Here is a 15901-nt window from a genome sequence, read left to right on the forward strand (position 1 = left end):
CCCCCAGCTCCATTTTTCGTTCTCAAGATTGCTTTGGCTATTCGGGGTCTTTTGTGTTTCCATACAAATTGTGAAATTTTTTGTTCTAGTTCTGTGAAAAATGCCAGTGGTAGTTTGATAGGGATTGCATTGAATCTGTAGATTGCTTTGGGTAGTAGAGTCATTTTCACAATGTTGATTCTTCCAATCCAGGAACATGGTATATCTCTCCATCTATTTGTATCATCTTTAATTTCTTTCATCAGTGTCTTATAATTTTCTGCATACAGGTCTTTTGTCTCCTTAGGTAGGTTTATTCCTAGATATCTTATTCTTTTTGTTGCAATGGTAAACGGGAGTGTTTTCTTAATTTCACTTTCAGATTTTTCGTCATTAGTGTATAGAAATGCAAGCGATTTCTGTGCATTAATTTTGTATCCTGCTACTTTACCAAATTCATTGATTAGCTCTAGGAGTTTTCTGGTAGCCTCTTTAGGATTCTCTATGTATAGTATCATGTCATCTGCAAATAGTGACAGCTTTACTTCTTCTTTTCCGATTTGGATTCCTTTTATTTCTTTGTCTTCTCTGATTGCTGTGGCTAACACTTCCAAAACTATGTTGAATAATAGTGGTGAGAGTGGGCAAGCTTGTCTTGTTCCTGATCTTAGTGGAAATGGTTTCAGTTTTTCACCATTGAGGACAATGTTGGCTGTGGGTTTGTCATATATGGCCTTTATTATGTTGAGGAAAGTTCCCTCTATGCCTACTTTCTGCAGGGCTTTTATCATAAATGGGTGTTGAATTTTGTCAAAAGCTTTCTCTGCATCTATTGAGATGATCATATGGTTTTTCTCCTTCAATTTGTTAATATGGTGTATCACGTTGATTGATTTGCATATATTGAAGAATCCTTGCATTCCTGGGATAAACCCCACTTGATCATGGTGTATGATCCTTTTAATGTGCTGTTGGATTCTGTTTGCTAGTATTTTGTTGAGGATTTTTGCATCTATGTTCATCAGTGATATTGGCCTGTAGTTTTCTTTCTTTGTGACATCTTTGTCTGGTTTTGGTATCAGGGTGATGGTGGCCTCGTAGAATGAGTTTGGGAGTGTTCCTCCCTCTGCAATATTTTGGAAGAGTTTGAGAAGGATAGGTGTTAGCTCTTCTCTAAATGTTTGATAGAATTCACCTGTGAAGCCATCTGGTCCTGGGCTTTTGTTTGTTGGAAGGTTTTTAATCACAGTTTCAATTTCAGTGCTTGTGATTGGTCTGTTCATATTTTCTATTTCTTCCTGGTTCAGTCTCGGCAGTTTGTGCATTTCTAAGAATCTGTCCATTTCTTCCAGGTTGTCCATTTTATTGGCATAGAGTTGCTTGTAGTAATCTCTCATGATCTTTTGTATTTCTGCAGTGTCAGTGGTTATTTCTCCTTTTTCATTTCTAATTCTATTGATCTGAGTCTTCTCCCTTTTTCTCTTGATGAGTCTGGCTAATGGTTTATCAATTTTGTTTATCTTCTCAAAGAACCAGCTTTTAGTTTCATTGATTTTTGCTATTGTTTCCTTCATTTCTTTTTCATTTATTTCTGACCTGATCTTTATAATTTCTTTCCTTCTGCTGGCTTTGGGGTTTTTTTGTTCTTCTTTCTCTAATTGCTTTAGGTGCAAGGTTAGGTTGTTTATTCGAGATGTTTCCTGTTTCTTGATGTAGGCTTGTATTGCTATAAACTTCCCTCTTAGCACTGCTTTTGCTGCGTCCCATAGGTTTTGGGTCGTCGTATCTCCATTGTCATTTATTTCTAGGTATTTTTTGATTTCCCCTTTGATTTCTTCAGTAATCACTTCATTATTAAGTAGTGTATTGTGTAGCCTCCATGTGTTTGTATTTTTTACAGATCTTTTCCTGTAATTGATATCTAGTCTCATAGCGTTGTGGTCGGAAAAGATACTTGATACGATTTCAATTTTCTTAAATTTACCAAGGTTTGATTTGTGACCCAAGATATGATCTATCCTGGAGAATGTTCCATGAGCACTTGAGAAAAATGTGTATTCTGTTGTTTTTGGGTGGAATGTCCTATAAATATCAATTAAGTCCATCTTGTTTAATGTATCATTTAAAGCTTGTGTTTCCTTATTTATTTTCATTTTGGATGATCTGTCCATTGGTGAAAGTGGGGTGTTAAAGTCCCCTACTATGATTGTGTTGCTGTCGATTTCCCCTTTTATGGCTGTTAGTACTTGCCTTATGTATTGAGGTGCTCCTATGTTGGGTGCATACATATTTACAATTGTTATACCTTCCTCTTGGATCGATCCCTTGATCATTATATAGTGTCCTTCTTTGTCTCTTGTAATAGTCTTTATTTTAAAGTCTATTTTGTCTGATATGAGAATTGCTACTCCAGCTTTCTTTTGATTTCCATTTGCATGGAATATCTTTTTCCATCCCCTCACTTTCAGTCTGTATGTGTCTCTAGGTCTGAAGTGGGTCTCTTGTAGACAGCATATATATGGGTCTTGTTTTTGTATCCATTCAGCCAGCCTGTGTCTTTTGGTGGGAGCATTTAATCCATTTACATTCAAGGTAATTATCGATATGTATGTTCCTATTCCCATTTTCTTAAATGTTTTGGGTTTGTTATTGTAGGTGTTTTCCTTCTCTTGTGTTTCTTGCCTAGAGAAGTTCCTTTAGCATTTGTTGTAAAGCTGGTTTGGTAGTGCTGAACTCTCTCAGCTTTTGCTTGTCTGTAAAGGTTTTAATTTCTCCATCACATTTGAATGAGATCCTTGCTGGGTAGAGTAATCTTGGTTGTAGGTTTTTCTCCTTCATCACTTTAAGTATATCCTGCCACTCCCTTCTGGCTTGCAGAGTTTCTGCTGAAAGATCAGATGTTAACCTTATGGGGATTCCCTTGTGTGTTATTTGTTTTTTTTCCCTTGCTGCCTTTAATATGTTTTCCTTATATTTAATTTTTGACAGTTTGATTAATATGTGTCTTGGCGTGTTTCTCCTTGGGTTTATCCTGTATGGGACTCTCTGTGCTTCCAGGACTTGATTAACTATTTCCTTTCCCATATTAGGGAAGTTTTCAACTATAATCTCTTCAAATATTTTCTCAGTCCCTTTCTTTTTCTCTTCTTCTTCTGGGACCCCTATAATTCGAATGTTGGTGCGTTTAATGTTGTCCCAGAGGTCTCTGAGACTGTCCTCAGTTCTTTTCATTCTTTTTTCTTTATCCTGCTCTGCAGTAGTTATTTCCACCATTTTATCTTCCAGGTCACTTATCCTTTCTTCTGCCTCAGTTATTCTGCTATTGATCCCATCTAGAGTATTTTTAATTTCATTTATTGTGTTTTTCATCATTGCTTGATTCCTCTTTAGTTCTTCTACGTCCTTGTTAAATGCTTCTTGCATTTTGTCTATTCTATTTCCAAGATTTTGGATCATCCTTACTATCATTATTCTGAATTCTTTTTCAGGTAGACTACCTATTTCCTCTTCATTTGTTAAGTCTAGTGTGTTTTGACCCTGCTCCTTCATCTGCTGTGTGTTTTTCTGTCGTCTCATTTTGCTTATCTTACTGTGTTTGGGGTCTCCTTATCACAGGTTGCAGGTTTGTAGTTCCCGTTGTTTTTGGTATCTGTCCCCAGTGGCTAAGGTTGGTTCAGTGGGTTGTGTAGGCTTCCTGGTGGAGGGAACTAGTGCCTGAGCTCTGGTGGATGAGGCTGGATCTTGTCTTTCTGGTGGGCACGTCCACGTCTGGTGGTGTATTTTGGGGTGTCTGTGGCCTTATTATGATTTTAGGCAGCCTCTCTGCTAATGGATGAGGCTGTGTTCCTGTCTTGCTAGTTGTTTGGCATAGGGTGTTCAGCACTGTAGCTTGCTGGTCATTGAGTGATGCTGGGTCTTGATGTTGAGATGGAGATCTCTGAGAGATTTTTGCCGTTTGGTATTACGTGGAGCTGAGAGGTCTCTTGTGGACCAGTGTCCTGAAGTTGGCTCTTCCACCTCCGAGGTACGGCCCTGATGCCTGGCTGAAGCACCAAGAGCCTTTCGTCCACACGGCTCAGAGTAAAAGGGAGAAAAAATAGAAAGAAAGGAAGGAAGGAAGGAAGGAGGAAGGAAGGAAGGAAGGAAGGAAGGAAAGAAAGAAAGAAAGAAAGGAAAGAAAGAAAGAAGCTATAATATAGTGAAGTAAAATAAAGCTATTGTAAAGCAAAGCTATACAGACAAAATCTCCCCCAGAAGCATATACATATACACTCACAAAAAAAAAGGAAAAGGGGAAAAATTAATATATCCTGCTCCCAAAGTCCACCTCCTGAATTTGGGATGATTCGTTGTCTATTCAGGTATTCAACAGATGCAGGCACATCAAGTTGTTTGTGGAGTTTTAATCCGCTTCTTCTGAGGCTGCTGGGACAGATTTCCCCTCCTCTTCTCTGTTCGCACAGCTCCTGGGGATCAGCTTTGGATTTGGACCCGCCTCTGCGTGTAGGTCGCCTGAGGGCGTCTGTTCCCCGCCCAGACAGGACGGGGTTAAAGGAGCAGCTGCTTCGGGGACTCTGGCTCACCCAGGCCGCGGGGAGGGAGGGGTACAGAGGAGGCGGGGCGAGCCTGCGGCGTCAGAGGCCGGCGTGACGTTGCAGCAGCCTGAGGCGCGCAGTGCGTTCTCCCGGGGGATGTTGTCCCTGGATCACGGGACCCTGGCAGTGGCGGGCTGCACGGGCTCCCGGGAGGGGCGGTGTGGAGAGTGACCTGTGCTCGCACACAGGCTTCTTGGAGGCGGCAGCAGCAGCCCCAGCGTCTCACGCCCGTCTCTGGGGTCCACGCTGATAGCCGCGGCTCGCGCCAGTTTCTGGAGTTCGTTTAGGCGGCGCTCTGAATCCCCTCTCCTTGCGCGCCGCGAAACAAAGAGGCAAGAAAAAGTCTCTTGCCTCTTCGGCAGCTGCAGACTTTTTCCCGGTCTCCCTCCCAGCCAGCTGTGGTGCGCTAACCCCTTCAGGCTGTGTTCACGCCGCCAACCCCAGTCCTCTCCCTGCGATCCGACCGAAGCCCGAGCCTCCGCTCCCAGCCCCGCCCGCCCCGGCGGGGGAGCAGACAAGCCTCTCGGGCTGGTGAGCGCTGCTCGGCGCCGAGCCTCTGTGCGGGAGTCTCTCCGTTTTTCCCTCTGCGCCCCTGTTGCTATGGGATCCGCGCTGTTAGCTGTGGCTCGCGCCCGTCTCTGAAGTTCGTTTAGCCGGCGCTCTGAATCCCCTCTCCTCGCGCACCAGGAAACAGGGAAGAAAAAGTCTCTTGCCTCTTCGGCAGCTGCAGACTTTTTCCCGGACTCCCTCCCGGCTAGCTGTGGTGCACTAACCCCTTCAGGCTGTGTTCACGCCGCCAACCCCAGTCCTCTCCCTGCGACCTAAGCCCGAGCCTCAGCTCCCAGCCCCGCCCGCCCCGGCGGCTGAGCAGACAAGCCTCTCGGGCTGGTGAGTGCTGGTCAGCGCCGAGCCTCCGTGCGGGAAGTGCGGGAATCTCTCCGCTTTGCCCTCCGCACCTCTGTGGCTGCGCTCTCCTCCGTGGCTCCGAAGCTTCCCCCCTCTGCCACCCGCAGTCTCTGCCCGCGAAGGGGCTCCTAGTGCGTGGAAATCTTTCCTCCTTCACAGCTCCCTCCCACTGGTGCAGGTGCCGTCCCTATTCTTTTGTCTCTGTTATTTCTTTTTTCTTTTGCCCTACCCAAGTACGGGGGGAGTTTCTTGCCTTTTGGGAGGTCTGACGTTTTCTGCCAGCGTTCAGTGGGTGTTCTGTAGGAGCAGTTCCACGTGTAGATGTATTTCTACTGTATCTGTGGGAAGGAAGGTGATCTCCGCGTCTTACTCTTCCGCCATCTTCTCTCCTCCCCCCTAGAAACTTTTAAGTTAAATATAAATCACTTCTTTCAAAGAGTCATATTAATTATGCTTTTGTAATATATATACACACATATATATGTATATACTATTATACATATACATACATATTTACACTCAAATATCTATAAAAGATACATGATTCTTTGGCTGAATTAAGTTTTATATTTTATGCACTCACTATTATAGTGTTTCTTGACCAGTGGTTGGTCACAGTGATCGGGAAAGCTTAAAAGGGAGGCTATGGAAGGAAACTGTGAAATAGTAAGACTCCAAGTCAACTCAGCAGAAAGACTAGTTCACGTAGGAGTATAATATGCTCTGTGGGTGACCTCACCTAAGTTGTGTTGCCAAATGCTCAGGAGAGACTCCAGATCTAAGTTTATCTTGTGGCAAGAGATTAAATTTACCAGGTAGTTTTCCGCAGAGCTCACTGAACTGCCATCATTTAAAATTTCTTGCCCACTCTTGGATCAAAAGGCAGAACACACTATTCTAACAGAAAACTAAGGCTTTCTAGTATTCCTAAATATCACCACACAAAATTTTGAAAAAAAATATTTCACAATACTTAGAAATGTTGACCAGGGGCTAAATATGAACACATAGGTGTTGTGCAGAAATATTTTACCAAACCTTTCAAAGCAGAATGGCTCCTCTCACTCTGAAGCAGTGCCCTGTGAATCCTTCTGTTTCACAGTATTTAGAATTCATTAAACATGTTTGATTAGAATGCACATGAACCAAGCAAAATTAGCACAGTATGTCTACCAATCCCTGAATGTTAGTATATCTAAGAATATGAGATTGTACTTGAGGTTCATGGTGGAAATATCTCCTTTCTTAAGGAAATTTCTGCCTGGAATGCCTTTCTCTGCCTACTCAATTTTATCAGCCTTTTAATGTCCAGTTTAATTCTTATCTCATCTACAATGTCTTCAACAAGCTCTCAAGCCTCCAGGGCCCTCTCCCTTTTCACTTCAAGGCTGCCTAGCACTGTTGTGTAACAATTTTATGGGCCTATATCTCTTTTTTCTTAATGGAGTTTAAGCTTCAGAAAGGAATCTACATGTTTCTTTTAGTTTTTTCAAAACACTTAGCTCACTGCTAAAAACATAAAACACACTCAATAAATACTTAGAAAAAATGGCTAAGTAAAAAGGAGAATTAAAAAATTATAGAAATAAAATAAATTTACTTATTGATCAGAATTTGATAGGTCCTTCTTACATCTATGTATAGCAATCTGTATTTTCAGTGCTACTTCTACCTTCTTCTGAGTATAATTTTCCCACAGTGAAGGAGGGAGAGGATACACTGACGTTTTGCAAATCTTTGGTGTTGAGAATAGTTGAGGTAAGATTTTAGATTTAACTTTGCTTGTTACTCTTCAGCTCTTGATCTTAAGATTCATTTGTGGCTTTAAGGACACATTCTCCCTAAATCTCATTTCTGCTCAAAAGCCAAAGCAATAACAATAGACTGGGATATACCTCAATGTCTTAGGGATATGGCCTAGAACTCTGCAGCCCACGTAATGCCACCCCTACTTTCAGGGGTATTGTTTTAGGTATGTGTTGTTAATTGCATGCTCATTAATGCATTAAAACAAAAGACAAAAATCAAAATAAAATAAAAAATCCTTGATATAGAGCTTAATAAGAAGGTCTGGAGAGATATTAATAAAGTTACTATTACAGATTGTTTTAGATGGAGAAAGAATTCTTTACAGCAACTTAGTTGCACATTGTCTCTGCTGATAACGTTACAAATCTTAGAATTTTTTGGTGTCCTTGTATGGCAGAAAACCAGTTTATGCTGTGACCAATATCTAAAACTCAGCACAAACTATTAGCTCCTGGGGAAATCTATATTGTCTTCTTTCCCCTCTCCTATAATACAAAGGAAAATTATTAACCATAAATTGATTTTTAAATTAACCAGGTAGAGCAGAATTAGGAAAAGATTTAATCAGCAAGTAGAAAGAGGATCTAGTGTGCTTTCTTTCTTTATTAAACTACTAAAACCCAGCTATGTTGTTTCTCCCTTGATTCATCTAAAATTACTCTGAGATGCTTTACTGACCTCTAGGGTACAACTAAAATATGTTTGAGTTTTTATTTGACATTTAAGCCAGCCATGAAAATTAGCATTGTTTCATAGTCCAGGGAACAAAGAAGTTATCCTAGGTCTGGAGAATTTCTATGGCTAGTAACTTTGAACTTAATACAGATTTGACCTACCCAAGCTTTGCTTTGGTTATTTACCAACACCAGCAGCTGGCTTTGACACATCTCCATGAATGTCATCAGAGCTGATGAAAAAATTGTCTTAAGAACTCTTTGTGCACAGATCATTGTTATGTTTATTGCTTATGAAATGTTTAGAAGTCTTGGTGATCTCTCTCTGTCTCTCTCTCCATACATATATATTTTAAACTGTGAAATCTGTGAAGTGGTGCTATTAAAAGGAAGCACACAAAAATAAGCCACATATATAGGGTAAGAGGTTATGTGGATATACAGCCAACATTTTTGCTTGTTCTTTGTTGCTTGTTTTCAGATTGTTTCAGACGTTTTTAGTTAGTTACTCTTTAGGGATATAAGATAAAGAGTGAGCTAGGGACTTGAAAAATAAAGTTATTCACCAAAATAAATTTATCAAGCTTCAAAATATGTAGAGTATTACCAATGCAAGGGGACACCAAAATAATCATACTTAATCATATTTGATATAGTAGCTTTTTAGCCCAAACCTCCAACAACTTGCTTGGCCACGTAAAAATCTCTTAAATTTACTACTCTCAACAAATAATATTTGGTTTAGTTCCGAATTTGGTCCTCAACTAGTTGCACGTTGGAACCATTTAGGGATGTTAAAAAGTACTGATGCCTATGTCCCACCCCTAGAGATTGTGACTTAAGTGGTCTGGGAATGGGGACACCTGGCCTTTGAAATTTTTAAAAGATCCCACAGGTGATTCTGAGGTGTAGGTAGTTTACGAACCACAGCCAGACTGTCATCTAGTCTTATTGTAGGTGTTCATTCATTACAATAGCATTTGTTGAAACTCACTTCTGTGCCAGGTGCTATAGTAAATATTGGGAAATTAGAACAAAAGACATGGACCTTGCTTTCAGGAAATCCCAGTGCAGTGGTGCAAATGGACCATGGGTTAACTACAATACATGAGGTAATTACTACATGAAGGTCAGAGGTTAAATCACCCTGACCTGGGGCTGGAGGCGAGTGTTAGAAAGGAAAATCAGGAAAGCCCTTATGGAGGAGCTGTAGTGTTGGCCTGGCTGTTGAACTGAAAATGGAAAGGAAGAGAACAGGTGGAGAAGACGGGAAGGGCATTCCAGAAAGAGGAAACAGCTGGTATAAAGGCATTAGAAATCAAGCTACATCCAGCCTCTCATTTTGTTTTCCTCTAATTCATCTTGCACATCATTGTTGCAACATTTTTCATGTAGCACACCGTACTGCACTCATCAGTTTCCTGCTAACAAAATGCTCATGGATCCTTATAGAGATCAGAGTGAATTCTGTACTGCTTAACTTGGCATCAGGGCATGCCAACTCCTCCTCTAAAGCACTTAGACTGTTTTCTTCATCACCCACCTGAAGACCCCAGGTGCACTTCCATCTCTTCACCATTGCTCACACCATTTCCCTATGCTGTCATGTCCTTGCTGCAATGTTGACCATGTAGCTGAATCCTCCTTTTGTTCAAGGTTCTTTCTAACCACCCCACTCTCTCATCTGAATCTTTCAGCACTTAATTTTACTGTTTATTCATTTGGTAGTAATTAGATGATGCCCTAAATATTTATCTATGTTTTAGCTTTTTGATGGAATTAGAAATGCCTTACACAAAACCATAGAACCACATTCTTTTTTTTTTCTTCATACGGCACAGTGCCTTGAAACAAATAAAAATCTATATTTTATTACTGTAAACAAAACTGTATGATAGTATTATAAGTTTAGAAAATAGAGGAACTAATTATTTGCATAATTGCCCAGTCTTTGGCCATTGACACACACGATTTTTACATAGTTGTAAAGATAGTGTACAAATCGTTCTTTATTCTGAAGTTTTACTCAAGGTATCATATACATTGCCCAGAAAAATAATAAATGTCTTTGAATAATAATCAAAAGTACCATTTACCCCTGGTATACCAAGAACTGCTTTGTTTATGTTGTCTCAACTTTTACATGTCCTTATACCAATCCCATGAGGTAAATAATGATGCTATTCTGGGAAAACGACATACGAGCTCAATTCCTAAGCTGAGCTATGCCACTTACTCTTTGGGTAAATTTGGACACTTCTTTTACTGATCTAATCCTCAGTTTCCTCATCTCTGAAATGGGGATAATAATAGTTCCCACCTTGCAGGATTTGGTGGGGATTAAAGGAGATGATGGACATAAATAGTGCCTGGCTTATGGCAAACATTCAGTATGTTAGCTGTCATTGCTGTTACTGTTGCTGGTCACATTTTATAGGCGAGAAAGCTTGGGATCAACAACATCTCCCCAAGAGCACACAGCTAGTATGTGACAGAGCCAGGACTCAAATCTGTGTCTCAATTGTAAGATACAGATTGCAGAACTGAATAGAATGTGGTCCTAGTCAAGGGAGAGAGCTCTCTTTTTGTCTCTTACCGCAGACTCCCCAGCTGTCCAAGCATCCTGAGCTCTCTGCAACAGCACAGCATGGCTGGAGCAGGACTCGGGCTGGCACCACCAATACCTCCTCCCCGGCAGCACCATAGCTGGGGCTTCTGCAGCCGGACACCTGGGCGCTCTCATCAGGTCTCAAATGTAAGGCTGAATTCTCTCCTGCTCTTTTGGTAACAAGACCGATTCCCACTATTCTCACGTCTCACTAGGGTCACAATCTAAGGGGAAATGGACTGGCTTTCTGCAGGGTTTTGCCTGGAAGTATCTAGTCCTTTCTCAACTTTTTAATTTGGAGAGTCAGCATAAAAATTAAAGTCAGCCCTGTTAGTACTATTGCTATTAATAATAGTTACTATTTATAGTGCTCTTCCTGTTTGCCATGGATGCATTACATACATTGTTACTAAACACATCACATACATTATTTCCTATAATGCATACAACAACCCTATGGAATAGCTATTACTGTCTCTGTTTTATAGATGAAACAACTGAGCATCTTAACCATTATAACTGCTGCCACCAGCATCCCCGTTATAAAAGCACATGTTTTGAATCCTCAGTTCCAGTATTAGGATGACTTAAAATAATTCTGCCAGTCTAATTATGGAGTTATATTATCTAGAAAGGCCTATAATCCTTATTTTCAATCCCTGTATATTAGACTGTCTTCTTACCTCCTCAACTTTCTTTCAATTACTCAGTAATATTTTAGGAAAAGTCAGAGTTCTGACTTTTAGTCAATTTAAATTGGTCAACTTTTTTTTTTAAATGGCATTGTTTATTAGGAAAGGACCTTTCATTCTTCTGATCCCTTTACTGGGAAGTAATGTTCATGAGCACAAGTTTTGATTACAGTTGCCTTAAAGACCAGTTTTGAAAAGTCTTTCGTTTACTTGAGCAATAAGTTGGTTACTCAATGATACTATCAAACTGAGAACAAGAGGAAAGAAAAGTCAACTTAACCTAACCCAAACGAGAACATGTTTCCTGGGATGAGAATGTGTCAAAGGCAGCATAGCATGTCCTAAATCCCTTGTGTCATCAGGGTTGTATCATGTGTTCTGGGTAAATTATCTATTTTGTAAGTTAGGGCAAAGCGTGCTCCTTCAACTAACTGTGAAAGCATTCTTGAAAGCCCATGAAACCTTATTATTCTAATTACCAACACAAGGGGTTGATAAATAAATTATGAGACCAGGTATTATTGTCATTAAGTAGACCTTGCTCAATTATTTATCCCTGGGTCTGGGGTTACAACTCAGAGAGCTGTGCATATTGTACCAGGGCTTTGAGCTCTGAGACCTGGAGACTGGATTACAGTCTTGGCAGGCAGCTTTTGTTGAATGCAATTCAAGGGGACGACACACATTCTTCAGTCAGATATTTCGATGGTTTGAGGCCAATAGATATTCAAAGTTTATCCACAAGAGCCTATTTCATTTTAGCCATGTAGATAAATCCCTTTAAATTATCCAGATCAATACAAATGGGTAGGAAAACGGATTCACTACAGGAAAAACATAAAGAAAATTTTTTGCTTTTTAGTTTTCAAAGACTCTGGTCTTTGTTTTTTTGCATTCTAACATCTGTCATGGGTACTTTAGTGTGATAAGTATCAGTCAGTGTTTATCTCCATACTGGCTAGTTTCTTTTTGTATCTTGTTTCTAACAGCACAGTGAAAGATGTTGTCTTCTGGTTAAGAAATCTGTTATCAGGGAGGATGGGATTGGGTGATACTAGTTTTCTTCCATCCTGAAATCATGCCATCTCATTGTAAAGGTCAGCCCTGAAAATAGTGTTAAGGTGTGTTCTTTCACTGAGCTCTTCCACCCCAATATCCCCTCTTCTAGGCCGGAAAGGTGCAAGAGTGCTTTCTTACATCCCAAGAGCATCAGATTAGGGGGATCAAGAATCTGTTCTTGTTTAACAATTCTTTGCCCACCCCATACCCCTGGCTTTGTTTTAAAGTCATCCCCCAGATTTCTGATGAGTTGAGTCTAGTAGTTATTTTGGCCAGGGTGGGAAGTGGGGAGCAGGAGGCGCTAGAATGGCTGGTCAGGGAGCCCTTAAGTATGAAACTTGGGGAAGATCTCTTGAAGAATGGAGGAGGGGTTAGGGCATTAGGACACTTGTGATTATGTGGAGTAGAGTGAAGTCCAGACTTTCGTTTGAAAACTGTCAGGATATGTATGTTGAGGGTGGGGTAGGGTAGTAATTGGAAGAGAAGTATGAAACTATGCTTAGTATCAGGGATAAATTGGCAATTTAAGAGACCAAAAAATAAAAACTTGTTTAGATTGTCCAAAGGAAAATATATCTATAATGACTGATGAGAAACCTTATGAATGCCATGAAAATAAGTTTCTGTATTTGTTAAATGAATTTATAATTAATTTTGTGGTGACTTAAATTTGGTTATAATCCTGACTTCCCTCTCTCTCTTAAATCTTGCTAGTTTAATGTTCCTGTAACATAATTATCAGCTCCCAAAATTTAAAATCTTGTCAGAAATATGGAGTAGAATAGCTATTTCTTTACACTCCTGTCTGCTTAGAGCAGTCATGTTTTCTAATTGGCCACTCAGCTAGAAAGTGATCTAATTCTAATAGGCCAAACTGATGTTCTTTAATTATCTGCTAAACATCAGGAGCAGTGGATATCCCCATAAAATAGTCACCTTATTACATTTGAAAAACAAATTTTGATTTTACTACTAAGAAGAATTTTTGGTCCTCCATTTATATATGTTTATTATAATAGAGAATGATGTGATAATTCCTGTATATACTTGGTTTTATGAATTTCAAAATTCTTGATGCCAAATAATTGCTATAACATGATGTATAGGTTCCTAAAAATTTCTACACTATGAAAAATTGGGTAATGAAAACTACAGGGCTTACAGGAAAAATGGGGATGGGGCACAATATTCAGAAACATCATCAGTGACACATTAAAAAAAGATAGAAATTTAAGAAAACAGCAGCAACATTTTACACATGTTTAATGGCTGAGAAATACATAAACACTGCAATAAATATGGCAGTTTACCTTAAAAAAGACCTGAAGTTTGCTTGTGGAAATGACAAGATTGCAGTTTGTGAATTATTGTGAAGCGTGGAAGGAGGGTCATTGTAACACCAGCTCTGAATGGATGTGACTTTTCTAACACATGGGGTGCCATGAAGTAGCTGGTTGATGAGGTGTGTGCATTTTGTATATATACTGCTAGGTTTAGATGGATGTGTTTTTTTCTTGTATTCACCCAGTGTTTCTTGTAGATAAAATCACATGTAAGCAAACACAAAATCTGTGTTATGTTCAGATTGTTCCGTAATATAACAATCATGTTAGAACAGATTCTTGGTTTCAAAACAAGTGTTACAGTGGAATTGACAGTGTAATAATTCCTTCAACACATTCACATCTATAGTCTCATCTTATTCTCGCCACCACCCCAGCAAGCAGGGAGGCAATTGCCCAATTTTTGTTTGTTTGTTCGAGAATCCTGACCTGTTAAAAGCTACACAGTAACTGAAGGAAACTGTGCCAGAGCTTGCTCAGGTGTGTGCGAGTCCCAAGCAAGTAGGCTTTCCTCTGAGAAGCGGGATTGCTCTTCAACGTGAGTACAGAGAGTGACAAAAACATGGGCAAAGTTACAGAGACAAATCACAGAGGCTGGGTTAGGACTCAGGTTACTTGATTTTCAGCTTAGATCAGTTCAACATTTTATAAAGTGTCTGCTAAGTACCACACTCATTCCTGTCTTATCTCTGTAACACATAGTTAAAGCTTAACTGTGATACGGTTTTTTGATTGCATGGATCTAAAAACCCAGCCATGAGAGCTCAGTTTATACTTGTTGATGGGGCTTTATTGAACATTTTAAAATGTGTAGAATGTCCTAGAAACTGTTTTTCTATTAATCTTCACAGCCCAGAAGTCATGTCAAATGTCAGGGTGTTTGACAAGGCCAGCCTAATAAATCTTCTTCATTTCTAGAAAGCTGTCCTACTAAGTTTCTGAGAAGACTAAAGAGAAGGGTGCAATCCCAAAGTCTAGGAATGATTTTTCCTTTAAGCATTAATTGACGTGGAAAATACAATTATTAGATACTCCCTTGTCTCTGTCTATCCAAATTATGCCATTTAGGTCTATTTCAAGAAGGTTTCAGTTTACTAAACACCTCCTATGGTCAAAGTAGTGAACAGTGCTGTGAGAGATACAAAAAGACAAGATATTGTCCCTGCCATTAAGGAAATGATGTGGGAAGTCTGTTTGATGACTGAAGAGAATCTTCTCTGTTGTGCTTGTGTTTTTATGGCAGGTCATGGGTGGGTGCACATGCACAGGTGAGTAATGGGGCACAATTTTCTAGTTATCAGCTAAGTTAGCAGACATGTGCTGTTTTCATCACTGGGTATTGTAAAATCATGAGTTTAGCACTGATACTAAGGAACACAGAAAATCCTTCACCAACTTAAGGATGAAGTTTCATTTTTCACTTTTTAAAGAGTACTTTGTGTGTTGTTTATTTATAGTCATGTGTTGAAGGGGCTTGTCTGTAAAACCACATATTCCAGGGGCCTCCCAACTGACGACAGCATTGTACCTGTAGAACCAATGTCCAGGTTTGGATTATCCCTTGGTTCTCTTGGGTTATGCCTTTTACGGCCCCAGAGAGGTCAAGGCAAACCTGGACTGCCTCTATTTTAAATATTCTTTTCATATCTCACACAAACAACAATAGCGAAAATGACTAAAAAGGTTACAAAAGTTGTAGTATATATAACATGTTCACTTTATCCGTTTTGATGAATTAATGCTTTTTACCACATACACAAAGACACTAATGTGACTACTGTAAATGTGCAAATATTTGGGAATAACGTTAAAGTTTAAATGTGAAGCCCTTTTGGAATGTGAGGCCAAAAAGTATTCCTTTCCTTTTCTCTCTTCCCTCAACCCCATTTGCTTTACAGCATATGATTTTTCTGTTTTAAGTCATAATTGCTTTTATGAGATTAAATACCAGTTCAATAAGTGTGTTCTATGTCAGTTTGTCCTAAACTCCCTGCCCTATTTTTTTTAAAAAAGCCATCCTTAAAAAAGAAGGAAAGCAAGTATTTTAAAATAAACATTCTGACTGCCAGAATCTGAAGTAAACTTCAGATTCAATTTTACATGTGGTAGAAATGAGAAGAACTAGGGTTCTCTATTTTGACACCTAGCATAAATTCCTTGCTTTTTGATGACTCCAGCTGATTAATAAGTGAGACTGAAATATCTCATTCTTTCTGACCAGAATTAAAAAACTTAA

At 39.6% G+C, this 15901-nt stretch overlaps 1 protein-coding gene across 22 annotated transcripts in view; it reads left to right on the top strand.

The window, feature by feature from the left end:
- TMC1 (transmembrane channel like 1) overlaps positions 1-15901 on the top strand; it is a 431339-nt gene that overhangs the window by 292023 nt on the left and 123415 nt on the right. The window lies entirely within an intron of this gene.

This window comes from Balaenoptera borealis (genome assembly GCF_965194805.1).
Source record: "Balaenoptera borealis genome assembly, chromosome: 8".
Classification (NCBI taxonomy): domain Eukaryota; kingdom Metazoa; phylum Chordata; class Mammalia; order Artiodactyla; family Balaenopteridae; genus Balaenoptera; species Balaenoptera borealis.